This window comes from Uranotaenia lowii, chromosome 3 (genome assembly GCF_029784155.1).
Source record: "Uranotaenia lowii strain MFRU-FL chromosome 3, ASM2978415v1, whole genome shotgun sequence".
Lineage (NCBI taxonomy): Eukaryota > Metazoa > Arthropoda > Insecta > Diptera > Culicidae > Uranotaenia > Uranotaenia lowii.
In genome coordinates, this window is record NC_073693.1 from 296688567 (window position 1) to 296705576 (window position 17010).

The window sequence follows — 17010 nt, forward strand, 5'->3', positions numbered from 1 at the left end:
GATCATTTAGAGATTACAAAATGTTTCAAAGCTATATAAATCAAAAATAAGACTTTAGACGTAGTTAAAAATTAGAAAAGGAAATCTTACATCGAAAGGCTGCAATCAATGTAACACCATCTTGGCATAACGAATCTCATCTCAAGTTTACTACCAAAATTCAACTTCAAAACTAGTTCCTCCGAAAAAAAAGTGAAACAAACACTCATCCAATGATGATTTATAGCTTTACGATGCGGCGTCGTAGCCAATCCGATCCTTGCTAGGTTAGATGATATCGCACTTTCATTTTCACAGGAATTCCAGCAGATCTTTATTGCCAGCACGCAGCAGCAACTTCTCAATAAGTGAATCGATGCTCCGTCGAAAGTCATTAGCAAAAATTCAACAACCCGGAAAATTCATTTGACTGAACGAGTGATGACGATGCGATGCGACGTGACGCTCTAGTCCAAATTAGACGGCCGCGTGTAAAATTTGATTAGCCGCACTCTTCAGTCAATAAAAAAAAACCCGAGCATCATTTGTTTGGTTTTCGAACTTTGCTGTGAAGAAAGTGAAGGCCCAATTCAAATAAACTCGAAATGCTAGCAACAACTAAATGTGTCTCAATTATTTGGCCATTGCGGCCTAACATGATGTGGTACTCGAAGAATTTCGCAGATTTTTACATCATTAAGTTGAGGTTTCCAGATTTATTGCTCTTTGCCAATAAGATTGGCAGCAAGTGGCTCAGTTTGAATCTATGGGAATGGGATTTCGTCGGGTTTATATATTTATGTTGTTTTTTCACTGTTTCTGTTTTTTTTTAAATTTATTTATAGACAAACAAAGTGGACGCATGTGAATTTCTCATTTCAGAAGAAAAAAAATACTGAAATTTGATTTGATCATAAGCGAATCGGGTAAACTATCCTCAAAAACTGAATCCCGCTGTTCGGATAGATCGCCGGAGAAAATAACCCTAAGAAAGTAATTATCTTGAAGACGGCGCTTGACCCAAATTGGGCTCACCGGTTCCTTTCGATGGCTCATCTTTTTCTACTCATTTTTTTTTTCTAAAATTCATTCAATGGGTTAAACGCGTGTGTGATTTTTCTCCCCACTTGGCTTGGAACGATTTCCCATGCACAGGTGTTGGATAAATCTCTCACACTTCAGTCAGGCCAATCGATCGATCAAATGATTAGGCAAATCTGTGAGCTCCACCGGTTTTTCGATCAATGGGATCAAGTATGGATTGGAAAACGAACCTTTTATAGCTGTTTCCTAGTAGAGTGTTTGGAAAGGTAGAGTACCGTATTTTAAACTTTACCGAAGCAAAAATAATAACACCAATTTCAACAACAGCTTTTGACATAGATTTCAACTATTTAATAATTATATCTAATAATTTTAATTAATCAATTTTAAGCAAACTTTCGATAGTTGGTAACTTATTTCCTTACTAAAAAAGAAGAACCCTTACCCTACAAACCAATATGAGTTGATGAGTGCGTTTTTGTTTCTGAATGCCTCTAGGAGTGTGTAAAAACGAGGTTAATCTTCGTTCACTGATTGCTCATATTATCAAGCGAGAGACCTCGTAAAATGCGTTTCGGTTTTTCGAATTTGCGTCAACAGCTGGACAGTTCGATTTGTTTAATTTTCCTTTCCTCCTCCTGTGGAGGATTAGGAAAGTTGAATGAAGGGCTCTCAGCCGGAGGTTTCGAATAAATGAAAGTTAATTTGAATTGGTTATGATTTTTTTTTAATAAATGAGTTTATAAATGTGATCAATCTTTATTGGAAACACTTGAACTTTTGAGACGTACCTATCCACTTATTGAAAAATCCAACCCATTTCAACAAGAAGAAATTTCACATTGTTTTTTTTTTATATTGTTATGCCTATGTAGCTTTAGAAGACTAAAATATTATTGGCAATCAATAAATTAACTTAAATCGACTTTGGTTTAGCTTAATTACAATGCCTATTTTGATAATAATGAGGATGCCAAAGTTAGAAAATGTAAATAACTCAATAAATCCCATCAAAACAGAAAATTCAGTCAACCAAGTCTTAATTCTTCATTGCATACGAAAGAATAAGTGGTTTGGAAGCTTTTTTGCAATTTATAGCTCAACTCAGTATTTAAACAGATTTCAATCTACTGTGACGCATGAGAAAAGTAAACTACAAAAATGTTATCTTTATTTTAAAACCATATTTTGAGAATCGTGAATGGCCCATCTTGCTTCATTTGTATCGAATTCTTCTATTGCCAATTCCTTCCCCCCCTTCATTCGATATTTCCGAGAATCCCGAAGGGAAGAATAAAAAAAAATTAAGGAGGCATTCAACGCGTTAAAAAAACCTCAAACTTGTCAATAATTTTGATAGTTCAAATCACACAAAACCAACGGAAAAAAAGCTTTTAAAGCTTAGTTCTTTTAGAAATGGGACAGTTACGAATGCGTGTATCTCAAAAACCGTTCGTTTGATCGAAATACTTTCTATGGAAGAAATGAAGGTAATCTTATGATAATTCAAGAAAAAACTTGAAAAAAATAATTTATCGTTTTTTGTAAGAAAAATCTCTACTTTATTCTTGGTGTCTCCCATCGACCGGGGCACACTTTTTTCAGCCATGATATTGTTCAGTTTTTTCAACTTTTACTTCGTCCAATCTGTATTCTAGGTGGATGCATCCTCCTTGTTCAATTTCTACTTCTTTTTAGTCCAATACGTCTCTTTTTAAAGAAATTAAAGGCAATTTTGTGAATAAAGCTGTTTCAAAATCAACAAAACTTGATTACTTTTGAGCCACTTAAAAGCGTTTTAAATGGAATTTCTGTTGGCAAAATCTGACAATAACGAAGCAAAACCATCATGAGATTAATATTAAAGTATAATCGGTTAGTACAGATCGTAGGTTGCGAAGGTAACATCAAAGATTACTCTTTTTAGGCTTTTAAAAACAGTAAAAATCAATGTTTTCGTTTTGAAAATTGTGGTTTTTTTCAAAGGAGCAGAATCTTGGCAAATCATTATATTTTAAACAAAACAACCAGCAAATACATTCTTTAATATGCTAGGGACCTTACCAAGAGCAGACATGTTATGGGATTCAAACTCTAGAATTTATTTGATATTGGGTTTTTCACAAGTTTTATGGTCCATCAGAAATCACCAGTCCCATTACCTCAGAACCAGCTTAACAGCTTACAAACTCTGGAACCAGCAAAAATTTGTTGTTTGAGGCTAGGTTTGAATGACTCATAATTAGGCAACACTGTCAGCTTATCAGAGAAAAAAATTGTTGCAAATTTCATCGATCAACACATAGTTTTTCGTTTATTAAAAATTCAAAATTCTGGTCTGAGACTTGTCTTCCCTGATGACCCTTAACCGTAGTTGCCGATCATGTGCTTCACTACAATGCATGATTTGAACTTTGTGAACATTGTTGACAGTGTTTGCATACTTTTCCAACACTCACACACAGTAATTCTTTGAATAATCAACGATTTTGTCAGCTATCAATTTGATAATCATGGTTTTTGAAGAAAACTGTGCAAGATAATTTTTTTCTTTTTCTCTTGCATCGTGAATATCTCAAAAACACATGAATTTAAAATTTTGAAAAAAATAGGTCGATTAGTAATTTTCACAGGCAACAAAATGCTGTCAAAATTTTGAATGTCCGATTACTAGTAAACGAGCTATTAGCAAAAGAAAGTGTCCCATTTCTAAAAGAACTAAGCTTTAAACATGTTTTATATAATTTTGAAAATCAATTTTTTGTGGAAAAAGTGAAGATGTTGACAACTTTTACAAAATAATTAATTGAAACATATTGACTGATTTGTTATGGAAATTATTTAAATACGTTTTTAAGCCAACAAAAAAAAATTTTAATATCCAATGGGGTTATTTTTAAAAGCGAACAAAAAAAGTTACAAATTCGAACAGCAAATTCACGTCACAAAAATGGCAACTTTTTAATTTTGCGAGAAAACTTTGAAATTTTATAACAAAAAAAAGATCTTCTTTGAAAGTGATTAAACGATTCTAAAACACTAAATTTTAAGAAAAAAAATTGGTCGAAATCCAGCTGAATTACAACACAGGGCAAATGAGTTTATTCACGTCACAAAATTTGATAATTTGTAATGTTTTACAGGGGAAAAATGCTCTGAAAGCTGTTTTGACCTTCAAGATGATCGAATTTATACTAATCGGACATAATTTTGTTGATTTTTTAATTTGTTCGTTATTCCAAATATAAAAAAATTAACAAAAATATTAAAACAATAATTCAAAAATTTGTTTTGGTGAATCTTCAAATAAAGACTGTGAGAAACTGTAGTAATTTAAACGTATGATCCCTCAATATGTTGGAATTCAAGTGCCAATCAAAACAAGGAAAAAGTTAAGAAAAACTACAGAAAATTTATGATTGTTGGAATCAAGGTTGCCGAAATCACAGAAAAATCTATAATTTTCATCACAGATTCTGTTACATAGAACACAGAATTTTGGAAATATTCACAGATTTACAAAATTTTTAAAACTTGAACGTACTTCCAAAATAACATTTTTTGTCATCATAAATTTTGGATTTGAAACTTTGTTTTGGAAAAACATGATAAGATTGGTAATGTTTATTGATTTTTCTCAAGATAAATCCAAAACAACCCCATTTTGTACGGCTTTTCCAATAAATTTATGCTATTTTTATCAAAGAAATCTTTCACAAAAGTTTTGGGTAAATTCACGAATAGTCAGAACTTTTTTGCGCAAAAACACAAAATTCTTTTTGGCAACCTTTGATGGAATAACAAAATATTACTTCAAAAAGTGTACATAAAATTTGAAGGCTTTAAAGCATGGTTCAGGTTCAGAATAACTTGAAATTTCGTGACGTGGATTCAGTCCACTACCCTGTTCTGTTTAAACTGAGCAAACTTTAAATAAGCAAAACTTTGTTCGTTGTTGTTAAATCGAGAAGCTACGCACATCAAATTGTGGGTAATTGTTTTATCTACAAGTTATATCAAGACACCGATAGTTTATTACCACAGAAAGAACAGAGAATCAAAGAGGTATGTATTGAAGTCAAAAATGGTCCATTCCAGCGTGAATTCACGTCACAAAAGTAATCGGTCACTACACAAACTACTTAAGTTTTTCATCGACCAAATAATTTTCATTTTGAGGGGAATCCACTTTGCGACCGTTTGTAACTATTTTTTCATTTTCAAATAAATGGTTGACTTCTAGAATGATAACAGCTCAGAAAAGTCCGGAAAAGCGATTTCACGACACTGGGGAATGTGTCTAAGGTGCATATATCATTGAAAAATTTGAAATTTTTTTCGAATATTCAAACAGTTGAAAGAGAGAAAGTCGCACTGTTGAAGATGGCAATCTTTTGTATTTGATTATTTATGTAAAATAACTTTATAAAATGTTGATTGTATGCGAGTTTGTTGCATGCAAGGTTTAGTCCAATATGTTGATAATTTAGATTTTTTAAATTTTTAATCATCACCACCCCTCGTGATGTTTCAAACTACAAGTGACAGAGGAATTATTTTAAATTTGTTCCAGCCTTATTCGACACCAAAAAATTTCTGTGATACGAATTTTACAAGGGTGGTAAAGCTACCAATAAAACAAAAAAACTACAACTAAAATTTTTGTGTTTTAATTTTTTTTTATGGTTGAAAATGCTATTGCAAATTAATAATTTAAAATTCGATATTCAGAGTGGAAAACAACTTAAGCAGATGTCGCTATACACAAATACAAATCAATTCCAAAAACAAAGCAGTTCCAAAATTATTCCACTAACAGTTTGTTAAAGAACATCAAAAAACCAGAGAAAAATTCAACCTTTAATAAAAAAAACCTGTTCGATACATCTATAAATGAATATTATTAGTGAGCAAAGTTCATATAATTCAGTTTTCAGATTTTTATACCAGGTTGAAAAAAGCCATTTCAATAAAAATATTTTTTCCTGTTTTAAACTTTGGAAACTTTGAGCTTTGAGAGCAAGGCTGCGAGTCATGATTTTATTTCTTGTGATCGTTTTCTACGCTCGCTCGCAGTTATTCAAAATCATAGGCAGTAGCAAGGAAATCAAATTCTTTCGAAAGTCCTCACACATCATCACATCTAGTCGAGATTTTTTTTCGAGCTTGATTTGCCTGCATGCCTTGATTTTTTCTTTGGAAGGGATATTTTATGTAGTTATGTGCATTTGTTGTTTCCACAAATGTGTTCAATGAAGATGTGCGAATATTAACCAACTCTATAAAATTGACAGGTAGTGTCGTATTTAGTTTTTAGAAGCCTTGGGCAATTTTTCTCGTAGGATCCTTGAAAATTTAAACTATTTTATAAACCGAATTTGATTTCGATATCTAAATTAGCTTAAAAACCTTTATATAGCACAAAGAGGTTATTTGAATAATGAGTTTCAAACATACGTGCAAACAGTACCTAAAAATTTAATTTTCTGATATCAATCGGTCCAGTGAAGGCAATAAATTCCAAAATTAATTTGAAAAGCATTCCTAAAAGTCAAGTCAAGACAAAATGATCTGTGATATGAAAATATTATTAAATATTATTAAAAAAAAATTCATTCATTCATTCAAATTCATAATTAATTCATTGTTCAAATTTAAGACTCAGATTTTTTCCCAACAATTGGGAATTCTGAATTCAAAATTGAATATTTCCTAAAATTAATCCATAAGGTTTAAAGCTAAATAAAATGCCGTCTCTTATTTTTTTTATTTTTTAGTTAAATTCCAGAAACGAAAACCAGATTAAATTCAGAACCAGAAAAAATTCGTTAAAAAGATCTTGACCTAAAAAACGTTTTTTAAACAATACCAACTAATAGAAGCTTATGAATCCAGAGTTCAAAGATATCATTTAAAATAAACATTAAATAAAATACATAATCAGTAGTTTTCAGATATTTTAGCATCAGACATATGTAGTTGATGATGATTGTCTGCAAAAATTTCATGTTGATCAAAGTTCTCCCAGTTGACGTTAATCATAAAAAATGTTAGATTGGGAATTCAGATTAATGTAGTTTAAAATCCTTTATGCAACAATTTAATTAGATTATGATTTTTAGAACAAAAACAGATTCTTTCTAGGAATCAACATGTAATAAGAAAAACACAAAATTTGAAAATTTACTGGATATTATTAACTAGAACAAAAATTAGGAATTGTAATTCATGTTTTCATGAACTACTGTTTCAATTTTTTATCATTAAACTTTATTACAAGTCTTTTCCCTTAAGTTTGGTTGAGCGTCGATCTAGTGGAGGCGAATGTTGTTCCTATTGAATATAAGCAAAACATTTTAAATTGAATAACAAATTTAAATTATTCAAAAATGATCAAGATTTAGTTATGAGACTATTCAATATCAGTTTTCAAAACACATAAATTTGATTAATTTTGCATTCTTATTTTTGTTCTTAATTTGTAGCTACAAACAATTGACGTAAAGCTCTGTAAACTATTAATGCTTCAAAAGGTTGCTAAAATACTATCATGGATAATTTCCAACCTGATCAGATTTTTTTTAGAAATCGGATTCAATTGGTTTTTAATTTTGGTGTTATAGGAATTTTAAATATTAAAAAAATCTTCAAGATAAGTTAACCACCATTAATTAAGTTTTTGAAAATTATTGTATAGGTTAAGGTAGTGCCACCTCTATCCCGGTACTACTTCTCCTAAATAATGAAATGTTGCGGGGTAAAGTATGGTGTACGTTAATAAGTTTTCCTCGCAAAAATGCTCTTTCGCTCTTTTCAACATCTGTAAATTTTCTTCTCACTTTTCTATCCATCTTCATCAATTTCATTTCTGATATTCTTTCTCCAAGAATATACATTTCACCGATATGCCGAAAAATAATTTACAAAAAAATATTAAACAAATCTTTTCAATTTGAAACTTTCTGGTGTTTTGCAAATATTGATTTCAAATTTGTAAACTATACTGCTTTTGATTTTTTTTCAAGAAATTTTTTATTCAAATTTGTAAACTATACTGCTTTTAATTTATTTTCAAGAAAATTTCTGATTCAGGAAAAGTATTGATTTGTAACTTTGATTCTGAATCGTGTTAGAAAAATCAGTTGTTTATTCTAGTCCTTATTTATTGTGCAATTTTGGTTTTGTTATTATTTAATGCTGAATTTGAGTATAGAAAATAAATAAACTCACCAATTTTGGGGAATAAATCCGCTCACCATACAAACGAGAGATCTTTTTTTATACTTCTTCTGTGAACGAGTTGCTAGATGGAAGAATTATGAAGTATTCGAAGTGGGGAAAATGTGTTGATTGGATCCGACCGGACACATGTTAAAAGTTTACATGCTTAAAGTTCTTATCAATCAAGCTCAATCAATTAACCAATCAATCAATGTTGTAAACTGTTTTATAAATATTTTTTTATTTCAGAGGTTAAAATTTTAAAAGGCTGCTCATATTTTTAATTTTATTCATTTCACTCTTTCGTTTTTAAAAATGATCTTTTAAACTTAAGTTTTGGCTAGATTTAAATTTTTTTTATGGACCTTGCCAACTTAATCAGGGTTTTTTTTTATTTCATTTAATTGCATTATTTTGAATATTTTTTGAAAACCTTGATAAGATTAATAAAATCACTCATCGTTGAATTTATTTATTTTAGTCAATAATGATTTTGAACAAATTTTTCAATAATTTTGCTGATTCTGAATAATTATTTAAAAGTTCTTTTGGTTGTTATATTTAATTTTTTTTTTGTCTTTTAATATTTTTCTTTTCAGTTCCAGTTTCTATTTTGAATAATTTGTTTATTTTGTATATTTCGTTTATTTTGTTTATTTTGTTGATTTTGTTGATTTTGTTGATTTTGTTGATTTTGTTGATTTTGTTGATTTTGTTGATTTTGTTGATTTTGTTGATTTTGTTGATTTTGTTGATTTTGTTGATTTTGTTGATTTTGTTGATTTTGTTGATTTTGTTGATTTTGTTGATTTTGTTGATTTTGTTGATTTTGTTGATTTGGATTATTTTGTTTATTTTGTTTATTTTGTTTATTTTGTTTATATTGTTTATTTTGTTTATTTTGTTTATTTTGATTTTTTTGATTATTTTGTTTATTTTGTATATCTTGTTTATTTTGTCCATTTTGTTTTTTTTTGTTTATTTTGTTTATTTTGGTTTTTTTTTTGTTAATTTTGTTTATTTTGTCGATTTTGTTTATTTTGTTTATGTTGTTTATTTTGTTCATTTTGTTTATGTTGTTTATTTTGTTCATTTTGTTTATTTTGTTTATTTTGTTCATTTTGTTTATTTTGTTTATTTTGTTGATTTTGTTTATTTTGTTTATTTTGTTTATTTTGTTTATTTTGTTTATTTTGTTTATTTTGTTTATTTTGTTTATTTTGTTTATTTTGTTTATTTTGTTTATTTTGTTTATTTTGTTTATTTTGTTTATTTTGTTTATTTTGTTTATTTTGTTTTTTTTTTGTTTATTTTGTTTATTTTGTTTATTTTGTTTATTTTGTTTATTTTGTTTATTTTGTTTATTTTGTTTATTTTGTTTATTTTGTATATTTTGTTTATTTTGTTTATTTTGTTTTTTTTTTTGTTCCTTTTGTTTATTTTGTTTATTTTGTCGATTTTTTTTTATTTTGTTTATTTTGTTTATTTGTTGTTTTGTTTGATTTTTTTTGTTTATTTCGTATTTTAGGTTTATTTTGTTAATTTGTTTGGTTTATTTTTATTTGTTTATTTGTATATTTTGTTTATTTTGTTTATTTTGTTCATTTTGTATATTTTGTTTATTTAGTTTATTATTTTGTTTATTTTGTTTGTTTTATTTATTTTGTTTATTTTGTTTATTTTGTTTATTTTGTTTATTTTGTTTATTTTGTTTATTTTGTTTATTTTGTTCATTTTGTTTATTTTGTTTATTTAGTTTGTATTATTCATTTTATTTATTTTGTTTATTCTGTTTGTTTTGTTATTTTGTTTTATTAGCTTTGTTTATTTTGATTATTATTTTAGTTATTTTTATTAATTCAGTTTTTTTAAATAGAATAAAGCTTGTTTCCAAAAACAGGTTGTCTGATTTATTTAAAAAACCATCATCATTCATTCTAATGCATCAATGAAATGATATTTAAAAACTTCAAAATGAAAAATAAGTTACAGAAACGGAAAAATTATATCTGAAATATCTCTTCTATAGCACTTTCATAGTGATCCCCAAAAAATGTTGGCGGATGAACTTTACCGAAATATATCTAAAGCCACTGGTCAGATAATCATCAAATTTCGCATATGTCAACATTACATTACTATTAGGAGTTAAACCAAAAAATAACATCAATTTCCATCCATACATTCAAAATTCATTTTCAAAAGAAAGTGTTGTGATTTCCGACAATTTTCCTTAAACTGAATAGAACCTCAACTTTAAACAAAACATTTATATTTTGTTTAGTGGTTTAAAATACAGTTAGACAAATTTGTCTCATGTTACGTATTAGTTAACTAACCACCAAACAGTACGGAATTAAGCTGATTTCCGTTGATCCCCTGCAATCTGAAACCTCTTCTGTTACGCCTCTCTCTCTCAGCCAGCCTCTGTTGTGTTGATTTCGGGGTGGTTGTTGATAGGCCTAACTTAAATTAAGTAGGTAGTGAAAAGTTCGTGCAACACCCCCTTCTGGTTAACAATCTGCGAACCGTGAAGATGGATCGATTACCTCTGAGATGCTGCCGTTTCATTTGTAACTAGCACCTTCTTCGTCTTCTGCTCCATCTTCATCTTTAGCTTTGAACCCACCTGTTGTTTTCCAACTAAACTACAACTGGCGGCGCGAGGAAGAAAACAACAAGCTGCAGCTGATGCTCTAATTATCCTATCTTAATTACCGAATTCAAAAATCCAACAGCAGCCGTCAGATTGAGCGCCTTATTTTCTGCGAATGGCGTGGCATGGAAGTCAAGTTTAAATTTGATATTCATTACTTACTGAATTTCGCAGCTGTTTTACATACGCACATAGGTAGGTTTGTTAGGCTCCGATTTTTGTTGATGGGCTTTCGTTTTGTTATGGAGGTTTTTTGAAGGCTCAAAAAACACTGTAGCTCTAAGAGCATTTACGGAACGGAATAAAATATACGCAAATGAGAATACTGTTAGCGATGCAGATGGAAGAAACGGTTATCAAATGTTAGCCCGAAATCATTTCTGCAACGAGATGAGATTTTTTTTTCTATCAAATGACTACATTCACCATCCCGTTTGTTTTTGACCTGAATGGAGCTTATTCCATAGAGACTGTTAAACAGGAGGCCTCTTTCTTTGTAGCTTCGTTATATAGATCAAAGATATAGAGAAACTTAAAGGCCTTAAACTTACTCACTAGAGCAGGCATGTCAAACTGGAGGTTTGCGGGCCGCATGCGACCCGTGGCTTTGGTCAATGCGGCCCGCGTAGCCCCGTCTTAAATTTTCACAAAATTCCCTGCTTCACAGAAGTACGCTGGCGTTCCTGCCACAAAATATTAAACAGATTTTGTTTGCTACGAGAGGAAATAATATTATTTTTGGAAATGAAAGATCAATCTGTTGAACATTTTTCAAGCAGACGACTGGGTTCAGGATTGGCATTTGACGTTGATCTCACTGGCCACCTGCAAGATTTGAACTTAAAGCTTCAAGGAAAAGAAAAAAAATATCATAACTGCTCGTGATGATGTAAAAAACAAACAATTCATCGCGGCGATTAAACCAGTTAATCAAAAAACTTTCAAGCGAAGTTACGATTATGGATCATCCATAATGATGAACCAAATTTCTAAAGAAAACCTTTTGCACTTCTCCTACGCGTCAAGAACTGAAAAGATCAAATGAGGCTGCTGTAATATCCACCACATCACGTTTCGACGTGATAGCCAAATCCGATTTAGAAACTTAGTCGACAAAGTCGTGAGTAAGAGAGCTGCGCCTCATATTGTATAAAGAAAGAATGATAAAATAAATAAATGAGTCCTTCTCTTTTGGAGTGACTACAAACCAGTTTGGACGTGCATCCTTTAATTGTAAAAGATTACAATATCCAAAATCCTACTTTTATAAAAATGTTTAGTTTTTCTCCACTCCTCTATATTTGGCGGTCATCTCAGCTGCATTATTTGGTAAATACGTACTTCACCTAGAATCGTTACTAGATGCATTCAAAAGCCGATTTCGTGACTTTAATTCATACGAGCAAGAATTTTCGTTGTTTGTATCTCCATTTTCGTTTGCTCCTAAAATGTTGCCGTTAATTTGCAACTAGAGTTGATAGAGCTGCAGTGCGATTCTTTATTAAAAGCGAATACATTGAAGTTGCTGTACCAAAATTTTACAGCTATTTGCTTGAACGTTACGTTGAGTTACGCAAATTTGTTGCCAGAATTCTTGCTTTATTTGCAAGTAGCTATCTATGTGAGCAGTTTTTATTCCAAAATGAAAGCTACAAAAACTCTTCATCATTCGAGCTTATCTGATAAAAATTTATCATCAATAATGAAAGTGTCAGTGACAAATAAACTTCAACCTGATATCAGGGACAATAGATATAATGCATTATAATATAAGAATGTTAAACATTAAAAGCTTACATAAAAATTTAACAGAAAATTTCATTCCAAGTTTACTTATAACTATATTCCATTTATTTGTATCTAATCTCCCCGAAACTAATATGTTATGTTTTCTAATTGATTTTGACTGCGGCCCTCAACATCATAGAAAAATAGAGCCTTAGCCTTCATTAAGCCTTGAAAATATAATGTCAATCGTTATGTGCCACTTTCTGATTTGCAGTTTACACAGATCGTCAGCCACTTTAAGCACCAGACATCCTTTTTTATTTTTACATTTTGTTCCAGAACTCGGTAGAAAAACATCCAACTGAGACTTGTCTATGAATAGTTCTAGCATGATCCTGCCAGGTGGCCGGTGAAAGTTCCGATTGCATTACATTGCGAGAAGTTTAGACATTTCGACACGATAGCGATTCATTTTTTTTTACCAACTTATTTAATTTTATTTTATGAGTAAAAAGTTTTTCATTATTGAAGCCATGAAATTTAACCTGTTTCTTTGTCATCTGAATGAATTACACAAAAAAGTTGACATATTGCTTACAACTACTCCAATCAAAACATTTGAATTGCGCTAAACTAAACTTTTCACATTAATTACCTTCATGGAAAAAAATCTTCACTTTTATTCAAATTTATGGGTATCCCACTAAGATTTTCTAAGGACTTTTCATGGTTCTGTTCGAAACTGTTGATCAATGAACTTCTTGATAAGACGCAACCTCAGAAATCACTTGAGAAATCGTCTCAAAATTTTGCATAGCTGCATTACATTTCCAGATATTTTTGCTAAAACTTAGAAATATTTATAATTTTTGCCCCTGAATGTATGCAGCAACATTGTCTTAATTTTTGAGTATATTTGTTTTGGAAAGAAAACGCTGAAAAATTCAATTGAATCCAAACAGAAAAATACTGTTATTGAAGTTTTATTCAAGCCTTCTGTGCTAATTTGTATCAAAACAATAATTTTGAAGATGTTGAGATACGTAAAAACCATAGTGATCAAAGTTATCCGAAAAATGAAATCTGGTTTTGTAACAACATTTAGTTATAGCCACTAATGTCGTTTAAATATTCTGCTATCAATGATCATGCTTTATATTCCTTAGCTCAGCAAGTATTTTAAAAAATTTAGTGTTACAAAAAAGCAACCCCTTCCAAAATATTCGAAAATAAATTAAAAAGTTATCAAAGTTCCCCAGTTAAGGGTTAACAAACATTCTTTGAGCACCTTGGTGATGATAATATTATTAACATTATTACACAGCTTCCATGTTGAAAAACTCAGATTAACCTCTTAGTGATTCTAGTGCACTCTGGTGTCGACATTGCCTAGCTTCGGAACAGATTTGCGAAAAACGAAATCCGAGCGTCCCGTCTGTTTCTCAAACTTTCCTCATCAAAGTATATTGTTTGTATTATCGTGTGAAGAGCTATTTACGGTTCAATTCTTTTTAAAAATGACAATTCAGGATATTTTTAAGTTAATTTTTCCAAATCGTTCTTGATAAATATCTGCTTGAAAATCAAAACACAAAAAACAAAATTAAGATGATTTAGGGAATCATCGGAACGTCATAGTCAAAGTTTGGGCTAAATCTGATAACGAGAAAGGGTTGTACTGAATCTCAAGAGGGAAAGGGATTCTGAGACATTGTATAAGATTGTATTTTGAAAATTCATATAAAAACTGTTTTTATCACATATTTGATTCTTTACCATTCGGTTGCTTTATTAAAATTTGAATCAAGACTTACATTTCACCTGAAAACTGCACCTCGAATGGATTTAAAAACAAAAAAGTTATTGCGGCTAAAAGATTAGTATTTTGGTCGCAAATTGGCGTTTAACACGCAATGAGTAGAAAACAAACAAAAAAAACAGAGCAATAATTGAAAAATCAAGACACCTGGCACCTCTGACTAAACTCCGAGAAAATTCACAATGTAATAATTCCATTTCTATAGCCAGATAGCGCTATTCGTGTCTCCCTTTTTGTTGTTAAGTGGTGCATACCGTAAAAAGTAAGGTTGCCAGATTGCCCGGTTTTATCCGGGTTGGCCCGGATATCTAATAAAAAATTTGGGAACAGTCCGGCACGGCCCAATTGCCCTGATTTCATTGAAAAATGCCCCGATTTTGCCCGGATTTATTCAGTTTATTTGGCAAATCAATCTAACAACAAACCCTTCGAAAACGAAAATTTTTAGCAAATTTTTTTTAATCCAAAATGCGATTCATAATCCGTCGTTAAGTTTTGATGAAAAAAAAAAATTTCATTTTTTTTTTCTTGATTTTGTTGAGTAATTTCTGGTTTTGAGAATATTTGCTCGGATTTTGCCAGGTTTTTTTTATGAAAACTTGCCCAGTTTGTTCGGCCAAGTACGTGCTGATAAAATTCTGGCAACCTTAGGATAAAGTATATCTGATGAAGTCAACAATTAATTTGATATGATTGGAGAAACGGTTTAAAAAAAATGACGAAAAGTGTCCAACTCTTCCCACTGTCAGAGGTTCAAGTATAAATTAAGTTTCTGAACCAACATGCAAAAACCAACGCACAGTGGTCCAGAAACTAAATTTAGCGGGAAACAACTATTAGCGCCTTTCTCTTAAGTTGCACGCATTTCCCATCTGAGACAAACTTTTACGATAACTTTTTTTTGAAAAACGAACATAAACACATATCTACAGGATCTCAATGAAACTTGATGTTTCCTCGAAGAGATTCCTTTTTCTTAACTCTAAGCGTATATTTTTTGAGCATATGATGGCTAGCATCTTACAAATGCTAAAACCACCAACCCACAGAAAGTGTACTATGTATGCCGTGACCGGGATTCGATCTCATGCCCGTTGGCTTAGAAGACTTGAAGGCTATCCCCTACGCCACGGGCTGCGGCAATTTCTATTGAAGTTTTTCTCAGGGTGGCTCAGAAGATTTCTGAGATTTGAAAATTATTTCCTGTAGGTGATAAGATAGATGCCTACATTATTCTACATTATTATAGAACATAATAATTCATGGAACATAGTTGAAGACGTTAAAGATCTATCTCTTGAACTAAAAGTTTTATCTCAACTTGTTCTCATGAAGTTGGTGTGGTCCTATTCAAATCAGTTTTTTCGTGATATCTTATCAAGATGCAATTCTATCGAAATCATTTATTCAGCAACATTTCAGATGATAATAATGCGCATCTTTTGATGGAAACGGATTACCAAAATTTGTTTTTGTTTTGAATCATGAGGAAATTTAGTGTTGAAAAATAACGCTTTTAGAGCTTCAATTACTCCAAATGGAGCAAGTTCAAAATTTTTTCGTTGATTGCATTTCTTTCAATTTGGCGAGCCAATTTTCTCACATGTTTGCTAACACTTATTTTTTAACACCTTTTCCGGTCCAGTTTTTTTTTTCCATTATTATGGTTTTAATTCCTTTAACTGGAAATTTGATTCGAAAATATCTCCATGAAGAGGGGGGAGGGGTTGATTTAAACCCTTTAAACCCCCTTAGATTTGAGTTTTGATTTTTTCGGTCTTCAGAAAACGACCTTTAAACTAAAAGTCCTAAAAAATAACCATTTTTATGGCATTCGCGACTTCATATCAACGTTTCAGTTGGCAGAAAGTTATCGATAAACTTATCCGGTACAACTGTGTTCGATGTTTACTCTTGGGCTCGAACTCGTGGACATCGGCTCTGGAGGCAACTGACTTGCCAACTGAGCTATATCACGAGCCCTCCTAAAATATTGATGTTTTGAAACAAAGATAACTCATTCAATTGAAGTCATATTGAAAAACTTTAAATTGATATAAATTTTGAAAGATTGAGAGCCCATATTGAAATAATAAAAGAGATAAGTTTTACCCGAGATAGAGATAGTTTTACACAGCTGGTTATTTGAAAAGTATGTAAAAAATTTGTCAATAATTATATAACTAAATTTCATTAGAACCTAACAAAATTTGAGGAAAATTTGCCGTTCTATTCAAATTCATTCATTTCCAACCGAAAGTGATGAATAAATAATGAAGAGACTGGTATGGTGACCAATTCTAGTATTAAATCATAGAATTTAAATTTATTGAGGAGCAGGTATTAAGCACAGTTACTCTGTAATGTTAAATATATTTTTTATATAATATTTTAAGAAATAAAAATACTACACTTTAATTAACACAAGAATTTGAAATCTGCACCTTTAATCCATTTCATGTTGAAATACACCTAAGCAATTTTCTGAAATCTCTCCTTGTTTATCATATATGTTGTTTTATGTATCACAAAAAAAAAGATTAGTTAGTTTCCAATGGTTTTC